At 32.5% G+C, this 14,702-nt stretch overlaps 1 protein-coding gene and 1 pseudogene across 1 annotated transcript in view; both read right to left on the reverse strand.

Moving 5' to 3' along the window:
• The window catches only part of LOC127723848 (uncharacterized), a 373,964-nt gene that overhangs the window by 167,611 nt on the left and 191,651 nt on the right, over positions 1-14,702 (reverse strand). The window lies entirely within an intron of this gene.
• Positions 1-14,702, reverse strand: part of LOC127723143 (polyadenylate-binding protein 4-like) — a 59,118-nt pseudogene that overhangs the window by 24,144 nt on the left and 20,272 nt on the right.

Below are 14,702 nucleotides of genomic sequence, written 5' to 3' on the forward strand. Positions count from 1 at the left end.
ACTTATGGGATTGGAATCCTAATGATTTTCTTTAAGATATGACTCAACGAGCTTTTGCGAGACTTGCGAGGATTTGGAGAGAAAGATGTCAATGGCTTTTTACATTTACGGAATACTTCTATGCGATCGTAAGAAACGTTCAATAGTATAAGATGAGCAAATTATAATTTGTTAATAATAATAACACATAAAAGAGAGATTTTCAGGATGTGAAGTGGTTTAAAGCGTTGTTGTGAAAGCCGCTGATTTTATTTATTACCCATTTCTATGCAGGCACACATTTTAATCTTATACACATTTTAATCTTATAAGACTAAAATAAAACGACAAATGTAAGTTTTTAATGGTTTTTTGTTTTCTTTCGAAAGAAATAAATTTAATTACATTAATCAAATTAATATGAAAATAAATTTCAACATTTTTGGCTCTTGTTTGTATGGGTACGAACTATGTGAAAGCAACACAGCTCGCCCCACTGCCAAATTGCGATCGTCCAACTTCCTACCAAATCACTCATATCTAGTTTACCAACTTGTCCCATCTACGAAAAAGACTTCTGATTAAAATCAGTTGATGATTCATTTCTAAAAATGAAATTGTCCATTTGATATTTAGCTGATCCAAGTCATTTTTCATACATTATTTTCTTTTTTGAAAATTAGGTATTTTACTGCTACATTTATTTGCGTGTAAAAAAAATGCAGACATTTCAAGGCTTAAAAGTAGATTTAAAAAGCCTTGGCATAATATAACAAAACGAAATAACCAATATGTACAGATTTAGCTTGATTTTACTACAACCAATGACAACCCACTGAATAAAAGGTTGAAAAAAATCTGTCAGTCATAATTGTTGTATTTGTCTTGGAGGAAAATTCAAAACGGAAAATCCCTCATCAAATGGCAAAATCAAAGCTCAAACGAATGGAAAACAACTGTCATATGCCTGACTTGGTACAGGCATTTCCTTATGTAGAAAATAGCTGATTAAACCTGGTTTTTGTAGGTAGTTAAACCTCTCAATTGTATGACAGTAACATAAAATTCCACTAAATTGACAAACAGACACACTAGGTAAAATGTCAGAAAGAGGTACAGCAGCCAACAGTGTGCCTCAAACTTAATCACTACAAAAACAAAAACAAACATGTCAACAAAGAAAAAGCAAATGGCATACAGATATAGAACACAAGCAAACACAAAAGACAAGATTACAATGATATTTTTTAGAAAACGGACGATACGTTCTTTGACATAACCCTGGTTCATCAACTTTCTGTTCAGACACTGAGTTATCGAGTATTCAAAAAAATATTTGACGTTTTATAAAGTCGTAGTAGCAGCGGCAAGCTCTTGAATACAGAATGAGTTTGGAAATGTATATCCAATATGCAGGTGAAGTTGGTATATTGCTACTTAGGTGGGGGAGTTTGATTATTTCAAAATTTAAATAATCTCGTTTGTGACAAATTCTGGTATTGACATGACGGCTAATGTCAAATTCGAGGTATAAGCCTAAAAATGGTACGGAGGAAGCCGTGTCTCTTGTTTCTTTAGTTTCTAGTTCTGGAGGATATATTAATGGAACCCAATCAGAAAAGTTTGGACGGTTAATGCAAAGAACATCATCAATATATCTGAATGTGAAATTAAATGATCTGACTTCTTTGATCCTCTTGTGTTTGACAATTGTCTGAAGAAACTCTGACTCGTATGAAAATAGGATGAGGTCGGCAGGAGAGGCGCACAGTTATGTTTTTGTATGTGGGAGTACCTGAGTGCTCATTTATGCATAATTCTTTTACAACACACTCGAAGTAGTACGATTTAAATGCAAAGACAATATCATTTGAAACTTTGTCAGTAGGAACAACAACATATTTATTGTGAAGAGATGATAGACATTTCACAGCTAATTTTTCAACTAATGAATTCGACGTTTTATCAGAAACCTGATTGTTTTGACCCATTCTGACAAAGTGTCCAGTTCAAGTTCTTTTCGTTTAGCCAATGCTCTGGCGTAGTGCTCAATAGATGAGACCATGAGACATACATTTCGGAGATGTTCATGTTGATTTATGTTTAAATACATACTAAAAACATGACAAGAGGGGCTGTAAATGTAAGGCGAATGGAAACAGTGACATGTCATATGGTTTTTTTATGTATTTTTCAAAATCAAGGTCCTTCAATACTTGCTTATAGTCAAATACTTTAGGTGCAATTGTTTTGGTGTAACTGTGGGATACAATAGGACAACTAGTTTTGAAAATAAACTGGAATTTTAGATGCTCATATACTTTGTCTGTCGAGTGTCTACATGCCCTTTTATTTTCTTTGTTAACGTAGTTGTTTATTTTTATAGTGAATAAGATTATAACACAATGTTGACTGCTGTACCCCCATTTTGGACATTTTTACCGATTATGTATGTTTGTTTTGATCACACATTCACTACTGGACGGAAACACAACTGTCCATGTCAGTAACAGTCGTTCTACGACGGATAATATTTGTCAAAGTTGTAAAAGATGGGCGAAAGACACAAGAAGGAAGAAGTCGAAACTACACTGACAACTCCTTGGCTAAAAAATAAAAAAATAAACTGACAACGCCTCGGCTTAAAAAAAAAAAAACAAACAGACACACAATAGTACACAAAACACAACATAGAAAACTAAAGACTAAGCAACACGCACCACACTAAAAACTGTTGTTAAATTTTACTGTTGCAGTAATTTTGTAACTGTTCCAACTTTAAAAATGTTATGCCGCGGTTACAAAAAGCACATTCAGGTGTTACGGCTTACTTTGGGGTTATCGACAGGACAAAAACACCCCATCAACAATATTCATCAAGAATCTATGAGTTTCAATGACTACGAAGAGTAAATATAAGCACTTCTAAACAATTTAAATTACAAATATGCATATATTATGAATTTACTCTACAGTCAGGGCTTTAAGTAAGCCATGCATTATGTAAACTGTGAATTTATGCTGAGTCACTAAGTTAAGGCCCAGGGTTTTCTCATTCTTCATGAAATATTTATTAAACTTTATATTTGAGTTAATTACATTAAAATCTCTGAGATACAACCAATTTTGGTGAAATTCTATATGTTTTCTTTTTTCACCCAATATAGGTTGCATTTCTGTAAATATAGACAATGCAATTTCCCATAGGAACTCCTTTAACGGCTTAAACTTTGCCACTTTTACTATGAAGTTTCGTAAAAAATTATATCATAGAATGGAAAATTGAAATGCACTACTTTTTATTCAAAGGTTAAAACATAGGGCTGTGCGGCATACTTTTAACATGTATATGCCCGAACTACTAAGAGTTTAAACTTATACTCAAATTCTGCACTACCCCCCCCCCCCCCCCCCCCCTGTCACTTTATGTCTTACTCGGAATTCAATTCCACCGCCTGTCATGTGCATTTATACTAGGAACATCTCCAAGTTATGTCTCCATGAGATGAAATATAGAGATCATATCGGGAACCAGTACGTAAACAAAACGAAATATCTATGAATATTCTATATCTCCACAAAAGAGGCGTGGTTTATGAAACAGCTGTATTTAAAAAGTGCAACCTATCCTGACATTTTTTTCAAATAGAAAACTCTTGAAAAACACTTTTTCTCACAACAATACTTGTTTATCAGAATCACAGCCTTAAAGAAATCACTGTATATACTCTAACTTCTTTTTACAGTACATTTTATACCCCCACCCCTGTATCCATTTTAAAAGAATTTGAAAACAAGATTTTAATTATTGTCAGCCACTATGTGCATGTTTTCTGACATGAAATGTATATAACCTGTTTCAAACTATTCTGAAAACAAATTGAAAGCATTTCAGAATACTATAATTGTAAAGTTTAGTAGTTAATCATTCCAACATTCAAGATTATATAAAATATCCAATCCTGCCTCTGTCTCCAGTCCACATCTTACTGTATACATATTTATCCAGAAAAGTTCACTATTTTTGCATCAAATGGTCAGTTTAGAGGTCTTGTCACAACAATATCATCTCTAACCATATATCTAACATAATTTTGCTAATATATGAACTAGAAGTGTTTAAACAAAGCCATATTTGCAAAAGTTGTATTTTTGAAGTTAGCAGTCTGATGTATGCATTCACTAAAAGTTTTATAAATTGACTGCTTACATCTGTTTTTTGCATACTTTCCAAGCACAGTTTTCTTTACAACAGACCTTTATAATAATAAAATCATAGCATTTACAGGTCAAATTATCTGTTTTATGACAAAATGTGTAGGCATTTTTCTCAATTTTGTGCTCAGAGTTTTCTCATTCTTCAGGAAATATTTTTTGAAACCTTATATTTGAGTTGATTACATTAAAATCTCTGAGATAAACCAAAGTTGGTGAAATTCTATATGTTTTCTTTTTTCACCCAATATCGGTTGCATTTCTGTAAATATAGACAATGCAATTTCCCGTAGGAACTCCCTGTACGGCCAAAACTGTGCCACTTTTACTATGAAGTTTCGTAAAAAATTATATCAGAGAATGGAAAGTTGATATGCACTACTTTTTTATTCAAAGGTTAAAACATAGGGCTGTGCGGCATATTTTCAACATTTATATGCCCCGAACTACTAAGAGTTTAAACTTATACTCAAATTCTGCACTACCTCTCTCTTCACTGTATGTCTTACTCAGAATTCAATTCCACCGCCTACCATGTGCGTTTATACTGGTAACATCTCCATGTTATGTCTCTATGAGATGAAACATAGAGATCATTGTGAACCAGTACATAAACAAAAAGAAATAACTATGAATATTCTATATCTCCCCAAAAGAGGCGTGGTTTATGAAACAGCTGTATTTAAAAAGTGCAACCTTCAGTTAAAGTATGTTTGCTACAGCCATTATATAACCATGGCTAATTTATAGGTTTCGCTACTACCACAACATTGATACAGTCATGAAGACTATTTGAAGTCAAGAATGCAAAATTTCTGACAGTCCGGGATAGGTTAAATTATTTATTAAACAATTACACCGTGTGCAATATAAACAGGTTTTTACAAAAAGACACAACTGTTACATCCATTCAATACATTGTTTTAAATAGAATCTGCTTGTAAAAAAACAGTATATTGAAATATTTGCCACTGAACATTTTTGTATTTGCCGCTAATTTGGTTAACGTGATCAATTTATTAACTTATCTATATCTCCCTTGCTCTCATTTCTTCCAAAAAAAATATGAACCAGCACTAGATACCTGCATTTCCACACGGGACTCGTTTATACGCATTTAATACTATATGGGGAAAAATCTCACCCATCAGATAAATCGAAAAAGGTTTCCCAATATATTTGTAACCAAATGTATCTTTAACTGTAACAGTTAACACTCTTCAAAATTATCAAAATGACAACTTTTAAATTAAGTCAAAGGTGTAAACTCATTCATGCATGCAAGGTTATTTCCAATACCCGTAGTTTTACAAATCACATTACTTCATAATTACGGTCAATAAACTGTAAATCATTTTGATATATATATATATGGTTTGAACGTTGTTTTCAATTTAGACTTGTTTATATTTTTTCGTTTGTGCTTGTTTTATATTTGCCTTCGGGTATATATGATCCCGTTCATTCTATTTCGACTCTTCAAAATTCAAGAGTCTATCCTAAATTGAGGTAAATTATATGGCCTTCCAAATACCGTTTCGATTCCTAACATCACTGAAGAGACATTAATTGTCGAAATCCGGATATGGTGTACAATTTTTTGCACCTCATATTTGCGGTATACCATCTCTGCAAGTTTATTGTTTTCTGTTTGGTATTAAATTAATAATTTAGATCCATTTTGCTACATGCTGATTCGTTTATTTGGCAATCACCATGGCAGTCAGCAGTGTTTAAGATTATCCATTGTTCGATCTGCTAGTCAAATGCGTTTTGTTAAAATATACTTTTCACTTTTTTGGTCTTTGGGAAAATGTTGTTTGTGCTGTATTTAGACCCCTGCACCAAGAAATTTGTTTTGCATGCACACGTATAAAAATTGCGGTTTTTATCCAACGCAAGCGAAGGTTTGAACGTTGTTTTCATTTTAGACTTGTTTATATTTTTCGTTTGGGCTAGTATTATATTTGCTTTCGGGTTTATATGATCCGTTCATCCTATTTTGACTCATCAAAATTCAAGAGTCTATCCTAAATTGAGGTAAATTATATGGCCTTCCAAATACCGTTTCGATTCCTAACATCACTGAAAAAATATTGATTGTCGCAATCCGGATATGGTGTACAATTTTTTGCACCTCATGTTTGCTGTATACCATCTCTGCAAGTTTATTGTTTTCTGTTTGGTATTAAATTAATAATTTAGAAACCTTTTTTCTACATGCTGGTCCGTTTATTTGGCAATCGCCATGGTAGTCAGCAGTGTTTAAGAGCATCCGTTGTCCGACCTGCTAGTCAAATGCGTATTGTTAAAATATACTTTTTATGGTTTATATGATCCGTTCATCCTATTTTGACTCCTCAAAATTCAAGAGTCTATCCTAAATTGAGGTAAATGATATGGCCTTCCAAATACTGTTAACGTTTTGATTCCTAACATCACTGAAGAGACATTAATTGTCGAAATCCGGATATGGTGTACAAAAACCTTTGCACCTTTTGTTTGCGGTATACCATCTTTTCCGCAAGTTGAGGCAAAAATATCATGACTCGAGTTAATTTATATTTTCACCGATTTTTCTCAACCAATTTATCATACATATTTTATAAAAATGTATTTATAAATGGATGGACATACTGTATACATGGTATAAGACCGACAAAATAACTCGCGTTTGTGAAAGCAAAACTTACAATAAGACTCGCATTGTCTCAGACAAAGAGAGCAAACCTTTTTTTATTAATTCACATCACAGTTTCGAGCTTGTCGTATACATTCTTTAGACTCCGGTTTTGTTGAATTCTACATGCTGACCTCAAAGTGTCTTTTTGTGATTTTTCTCGTTTCAATTGATGTCATATTGACGTTTACCCAAAACATTTATTTAATCACATGAATGCCTGTCTGATATTGATACATTATTCAACATGTATATAGTAAACGAACAATTTTAACCTGTGTTGGAAAATGAAAAATGATCACATAAATTAAGCAAATGGGTTTATCATTCTGATAGTATTCATCTTCAATCAGTGATGGAAACAGTGTTCTCAGCAGAAATTATTTTGGCGCGTCAAAAAAAATTATTTATCTATGAAAATATTTCCAAAACATTTTGACTCACAACGCTCACCAGAAGTTTTATCGTTTTGAATAATAACATGCCTCTTTGCTTGGACCCTGGATCCACCCTTGACAGTAATGATATTTTCATATTAACATGATTAATAGAATGTTAGTTCTAGTCTTCATTTTGACTGCATCACAAAAGTTAATTTACGTTAGCATGTTTAGGGGTGAACAGTTGATTCTGAGGTGGAAGAGGGGGGTAGGGTACTTTTTTTGTTAATTCAGTGATGGACTGAAAATACATATTCTGGCCCTTGTCTGAGTGAAAGTATATAATATGGCCACCAATATCTTAGAAATAAATATTTTGACATCATCAAATTTGCCAGTTGAGTATCTAACTTCTGTCATTTGGTGTCGGGTGAAACATTGTCTTATTTGCAAACAAGTAGCACACCTTTTTATTTATTTAAATCTTATTAAAAAATCACTAGTTAAAATTTTCATGACTCTTCTTGTAAAGTCATTCTTTTTTTTTTGTTGAAAGCTATATCCATATGTTGACCTCTAGAATATATTTATTTGTTGTTGTTGGGTTGATGTCTCATCATAGCAGTTTCCTTAATATCACCTGTTTTATTATCATGTTTTAGTCTATTTGTATTTCATAAGCTTTTCACAACATGCTATATGTGTAATGTACAAACATAGTTGTAACATTGTGTATTCACCAGGATAAACAAGATAGTTTAATTCTAATTGTACAGCCACAAAAAGAAAATTCCAATTATCATCCTCCCTCTTGAAACCACTTTTTATTTCATTTTTGTGTTATTTCTAGTTATTAATTTTCTTTTGCTATAAGTTTTCAAAATTATAGCATATTAAAACCCAAAAAATATTCTTCCACCCACAAATAACATTAAGATAAACAGCTTACAATTGGTAAATAATACATGTACACCCTTGTGATGCTAATTGTGAATATTGAAATCGTTTCAAGAATATAATGGGATATTTAGAGGGCATTTAATCAGAAGCAAACCAAATGGATCTATAAAAAACATGCTTGAAGGCAGAAGCCTGTCAATATTGGGTCACATACATAACAGAGTTTGGTAAACCATAATACATTTGTCATCAATGGGACTATGAAAATAGGAGACATCAGAAATGATCATCAACGAATAATTGTTTCATACCCTTAACTGACCTAATTTTCATTAAATTGTGTCGCTAAATATGTTGCTAGTCATATATGTTTTTTTTTTGTGCTCAATTTTATTTGTATCAATCAGCTTTTATGAATATTTTTATTTTATATTGATATAGTGGGTAGGACCACCCTAACACAGGCTTGTTTTTCAATGTTTGTAGGGGCTTTCATTTTTCGCTGTTTAATATATTTGTTTGTTTGTTTGATGCTTTTGTATATAAGTCAAACTGTTGGGTTTCTCGTCTGAATTTTTTTACATCGTGATACATATATGGCTAGGTTTGCTCATTATGCGGTAAGGGTTTTGCTCATTGTTGAAGGATGTGTAGTGACCTATATTTAAAAAAATTACATCACTTGATCTATGTTTGATGGTTGTCTCATCGAAATTCATACCACATCTCTTTATTCCTGTTATTCCTATTATTTTACATTATACAAGACTACAATATTATCAAATAAATGTTAATCATTAATAGTAGTTGTCTGACATTTGTTAACAAAAAAGCAGCTATGATCAACATGATCAATGGTGATGTAAACAAGAGTGCACACGATGAAATGTCATGTCTGCTTTACCATGTTTACCTATAATTGAAATTATGTTGAAAGTCTGTAATATGAAGGTTTTTCTACAAGTATCACATCAAATTAACCATGCGAGACAGATGATGTACACCTTATAATCATTCCATTTCCCAAATTTAGTGTTTTATAGTATCTGAGAAATAGACCTAACATCCAAACCATGAAAACTAAACATTGTTCAATGAACCATGAAAATGAAAGGTCAGATGTTCACCTTACGATCATTCCATATGACAAAAAAGTGATCCTATAGAAGAGGGACGAAAGATACCAGAGGGACAGTCAAACTCATAGATCGAAAACAAACTGACAACGTCATGGCCAAAAATAAAAAGACAAACAGACAAATAATAGTACAGATGACACAACATAAAAAACTAAAGACTAAGCAACACGAACCCCACCAAAAACTGGGGGTGATCTCAGGTGCTCCGGAAGGGTAAGCAGATCCTGCTCCACATGTGGCACCCGTCGAGTTGCTTATGTTATTACAAATCCGGTAAAAAGTCTAATTCGGTAAGTCACATTCGTGATATAGCTTATAGCATCTTTGAAACATTGAGAAATAGACCAAACTACAAAAACTAAACATTGTTCAATGAACCATGTCTTTAGGTCAAGGACTGACGAAGCCTGCCAGTCAAACATAGACACCTTTAAATCATTCCATACACCAAAATATAGTTGATCTACTGCTTGTAGTATCTGAGAAATGGATTTGACCATGTAACTAATATAACCTTAATCACTGATCCATGAAATGAGGTCAAGGTCAGATGAACTCTAAATGAAAGACATGTACATTGTAGACATTGCAAGATACCAATATACCAAATCAAGTTATCATATTACTCATGATAAGTGCAATGGACATATGACAGACGGAGACTTGGTAAAATATTAATTAGCTATCTGAATACAAGATAAGAAGCATCCAGGTCTTTTAACTTCTGAAATGTAAAGCTTTAATATACAAATAGTTTATGCCGTCGCCGTCGCCAGATTGTAATACCTATTTCTTCCATACTTCAACTTTTGTCGCGGTCGAGACAATAAAATAATACTTTGAAGTACATGTATTGTTTAATATGCTTGACCAGTATAAAATGCCAGTTTCACTATAAACAGTAATTTAGACTTTTCTGTGTTGATTAGACATCAAAATTTGGTTCCAACTTCATCCATTTGGCGATTCTTGATTCTACTTTTATGGATTATTTTTGTATTGTTGCTTGCGTATTGTTCACTGTTATGACCCATTTGCATATTTTTCCTACATACCTTAGCACTTGAAAGATTTCACCAATCCACGAGAGTTGGTACCAACGAAAATAAATAAATCCACAGTAGCATTTGTATGAAAATCTTAAAAATGGCAACAGAATGTTAGGCAAAATAGTGAATTTAGTGCTCACTTCATCCATTTTGGATGATTTATTGATTGTCAATTGTTCCATGTGTAAATCATTTGAATACTTTTCTTACATACCTTAGCACTTGTAATGGTTCCAAACTGAGAGAATTCCTTCCTAAGTCTTTCATCATCAATGTTGTCATCCAAATTCTTTTCACACAGATTTACTCCTTGGTATCTATTGATTCTATCCATTCGGATTCTCTCAAATTTGTTCTTAAGCTCAGCTTGTATCTCAGCCCTTGTCTGTGCTCTGCCAGCAAACAAAGTCCTTCCGTGGATATTTAAACCGTTCAAATCTTCAACAGCCTATTACAAATCAGACATATTCTTTTTCTTGATGGCGTGTAATAAGCAATCAAAGCATATAGCCATATCAAAAAGGATATGACAAGAAAAATTTGAGTATATCTCATTTGTCTGTGTTGCTGTTTCAAAAGTTAATTAGATTATATTATATAAGTCAGTCCTTAAACAGACAGTTCTTAAAAAAAAATGAAAAAACAACACATTATATATTTAGGTCCGGGGACACAGTTATCGTCCTTTGATTTTCTTTGTCTACGAATAGAGTCCCTAGTGTAGACAGTGTATAACATGCAATTTTTTTTCATACACCTTTTTTCTTTATATTTTATGCCTAAAACAGTAAGTAGGAGGATGAAAATACATGTAAAATAAATATTGGGCATGAATTTTTAGATAAAGTAGTGATTTGATTCAGTTTGAAAGTATAAAAAATTAATATATATGAAGCTGTCAAACTGAATTACAGACCTCCTTAACATAAAATAATCCATATTTTGAGTTAGAGCCGATAGACTTTTCTATGATTTTGATATTATTTGTCCAAAAATAGTACACTACACTGTAAACATCTTTTTTTTTTAATTGCAGGTGCGATTTTTTTCTAATTTTTTTAATTCGCGTGTTTTGTCTAAAAGAAATGCACTATGAAATAACTGTGTTCTCCGGCCATTATATATTTTATTTATCCGCACCGATTTTCTAGATTTACCTTCATCAAGCTCATCGGGAAATTAAAGCCGAATATTTGAAAAGTAGCCATGGACAAATTGTTCTCTAGACAAATTTGATTTAAAATCTGGTGCATGTGATTTTTAAAAATTGTTGCAGAAAGGGGTTTTCAAGTTAAAGAGGTTTATGTTTATGTGTATGTGATGTACACTTTAGTTATGAAGTTTCTTTATTATTACTTTAAAATATAAAGTAATCAACCTTTTCTGCTGCCTCTGGTTCTTCATAACTAACAATTCCAAATCCACGACTATTACCGCCAGACATGATCTGTCAAAACAAAAATTATGTTTAATCTTATATCAAAACAATTTTTTTTATTACCATCAATTAGTTTCCTTACCCGTCAAGAGCACCTGAAACTTCCCCCGGTTTTTAGAGGAGTTTGTATTGCTGTCTTGTTGCGTTTCTATGTTGTGTTTTATATGCTGTTATTTACCTTTTGGTTGTTTTTTCGTATTTTGCCATGACATTGCCCCTTTGTTTTTTACTTGTGAGTTTGACTATTCCTTTGGTATCTTCCACCTCTCTTCTACTTTTAATAACAAAGCATTGATGTTCATAGTACAGCACAATGTCTTTTTGTAAAATATCACTACTGTCAAAAGGAAATTTTCGTAGCAGTTTTATTTTAATGTGAGAATTGAATATTTTATTGCAACTGGATTTATAGGACTAAGACTCTAAATATATAAATACAAGCATTAAATCGTGAATTCAAAGTGATGCAAATCTAAATTCAGTCGACAAATCGGGAGTAAGATGGCCCAAAATTTTTCCAGTGCACATCACTATTGCTGACGATAAGTTAATCACTGTGAAACAGGGTCATTTAAGATTGATAATATTCAAAATTATATCATACATTTATGATATCAACGGAACATAAGAGAAGTATTATCAAGTGAATCACAAACAATCACTGTAAAAATTCCTCTCTGAGAGTGATTTTCAACTAAATCACATTGAGTGTACTGTACAACAATCATTCAACAAAATGGTTTCCATCAATAACTAAATGAATCAAACTATCTTATAACTGATGTTTCCCTGTACAGTTAGAGATAGTTTCTGAACTCTTTCATTGTCCAACCACATAGTTCCCATAGAATATGCCTGTATCAAAACAGAAACACAATCTCAAGAGGGTCAAACTGATATTTTATGACAGTTAAAATCTTTTAGTAAGTCAGAAATATTTTTAAAAAGTCACTCCCAACCACGTCTCAATTTAATATTGGAGTAGTCGTACAAATACTGAATTGCTATTTCAACCATATACATTGGCCAGTCACTCCACACAGTGGCAGTGAGCGACAGGCCACGAATCACAACTTTTTACCTGGCCAATTCCATTAAATATAGTGGCTAGTCACGCCATACAGTGGCAGTGAGGCCACTGCAAAACATCACGACAGTTTTACCTGGCCACAACCACGTAATATAGTGGCAATTTCTAAATCTACTATAGTTTGATCCAAACCAAACAATCAAATTCACATTAATGCAACAATTTGTCTATAACAGTCCATACCTTAACACTTGTAAGTTTCCCGAATGGTTCAAATATATCTTTCAGTTCATCCTCAGATATATCATCACCAAAGTTCTTTACGTAAACGTTGTTACCTTTCTTTATCATGTCTCCTAATACTTCAAGACGTTCGCGTCTATTCATGAATCGACCTACAAATCTAAAAAAAAACAGAAAACAAGGTATTTATTCAATGAAGATGATATGGTTATAAACTGCTTAACAGACTAAACAGTTTAAATATTTTAACTTATGTATACTCACCAAACCTTATTCAAGCTACAATTCTAAATAAAGGGAGAATATGTCTATGAACACAGATGGTGCTCCCGCTTGCACATAACGTTATAAAGGGATGTAGCTCAGGAACAGTAAAATTGAACTTGATATGAATTTTGTGGTAATAAGCATTGTGTATATATACGAACAAGTTTCACAACATTTAGTTGAGGCAAACTTGTTAGAGAACAGAGACCAAAATTCGCCAAATTTTTTGTTTGTTTAGGGGCATAACTGTAGAAAGTTTAAAGTGAAACCACCCAAATTCAAACTTGATCCGTGTTTTGTGGTAATATGCATTGTGTATAAGCTTCGTAACATTTCGTTGAGGCGAACGGAAAACCAATATCGGGATGGACGTACGTAACACTTAATGCCCCCTCTGCTGTGGCGGGGGCATAAAAAAATAAAAAGTTTAGCATTCTTATCTTTTTCTTTAATTGTTTTGATGACTGATACCTGAAATGTATATATACATCAGTAAATGATTAGTTAACAGTTAATAATTTTCTTAATGAACAGTATGCAACCAATGATTACAAAGAAAACTTACACTTTCTTTCCATTCAACAACATGCCGTTTACGTTTTCAATAGCATTTTTGGCTGCTTCCTCAGTTTCAAAATGTACAAATCCGTATCCACGGGATCCATGCTCGTCACAGACAATCTGAAATTGATATGCAAAAACTTACATAAATTAAATCTGTTATCTACATGCGGTGCTAGTTCTGATTATAATCAAATTATGAAAATAATTTGGCTAATTATAATTTTCAATAGTAGATGAGGAAAACTATATATAAAATACTGTATTTTATGGAAATCTTTAGACACCTTCATGTAAACTTAAAAAATATGCATCAGGACACCAAATATCCATTTTGTATGTAGTAAACAAACTTATGTTGCTGTACAGTATTCTGCATCTATGTTTATGTACTAATTACTTTTTCAAAAATGAGGACCAGAAAAATTTTGCTCATTCTAACAGAATTTGTCGATATAATGGAATTTGATGCGACTGTCATACAAGTGAGAGGTTTAGCTAGCTATAAAACCAGGTTCAATCCACCATTTTCTACATAAGAAAATGCCTGTATCAAGGCAGGAATATTACAGTTGTTATTCATTCGTTTGATGTGTTTGAGCTTTTGATTTTGCTATTTGATTAGGGACTTTCCTTTTTGAATTTTCCTCGGAGTTCTGTATTTTTGTGATTTTTTTCTTTTTTTTCAGTAATATAAAATGAAGTTTCCCACTCTGTGATTATGTAACTTTATTATTTTTGCTCTGGTCATGTGATGTCCCTTATTTGGTACCCAGTTATTATAATCTGTGATTGAATGTTGAATGGAAAGAAAGTGTAAG

The sequence above is a fragment of the Mytilus californianus genome, unplaced genomic scaffold (genome assembly GCF_021869535.1).
Source record: "Mytilus californianus isolate M0D057914Y unplaced genomic scaffold, xbMytCali1.0.p SCAF_13, whole genome shotgun sequence".
NCBI lineage: Eukaryota > Metazoa > Mollusca > Bivalvia > Mytilida > Mytilidae > Mytilus > Mytilus californianus.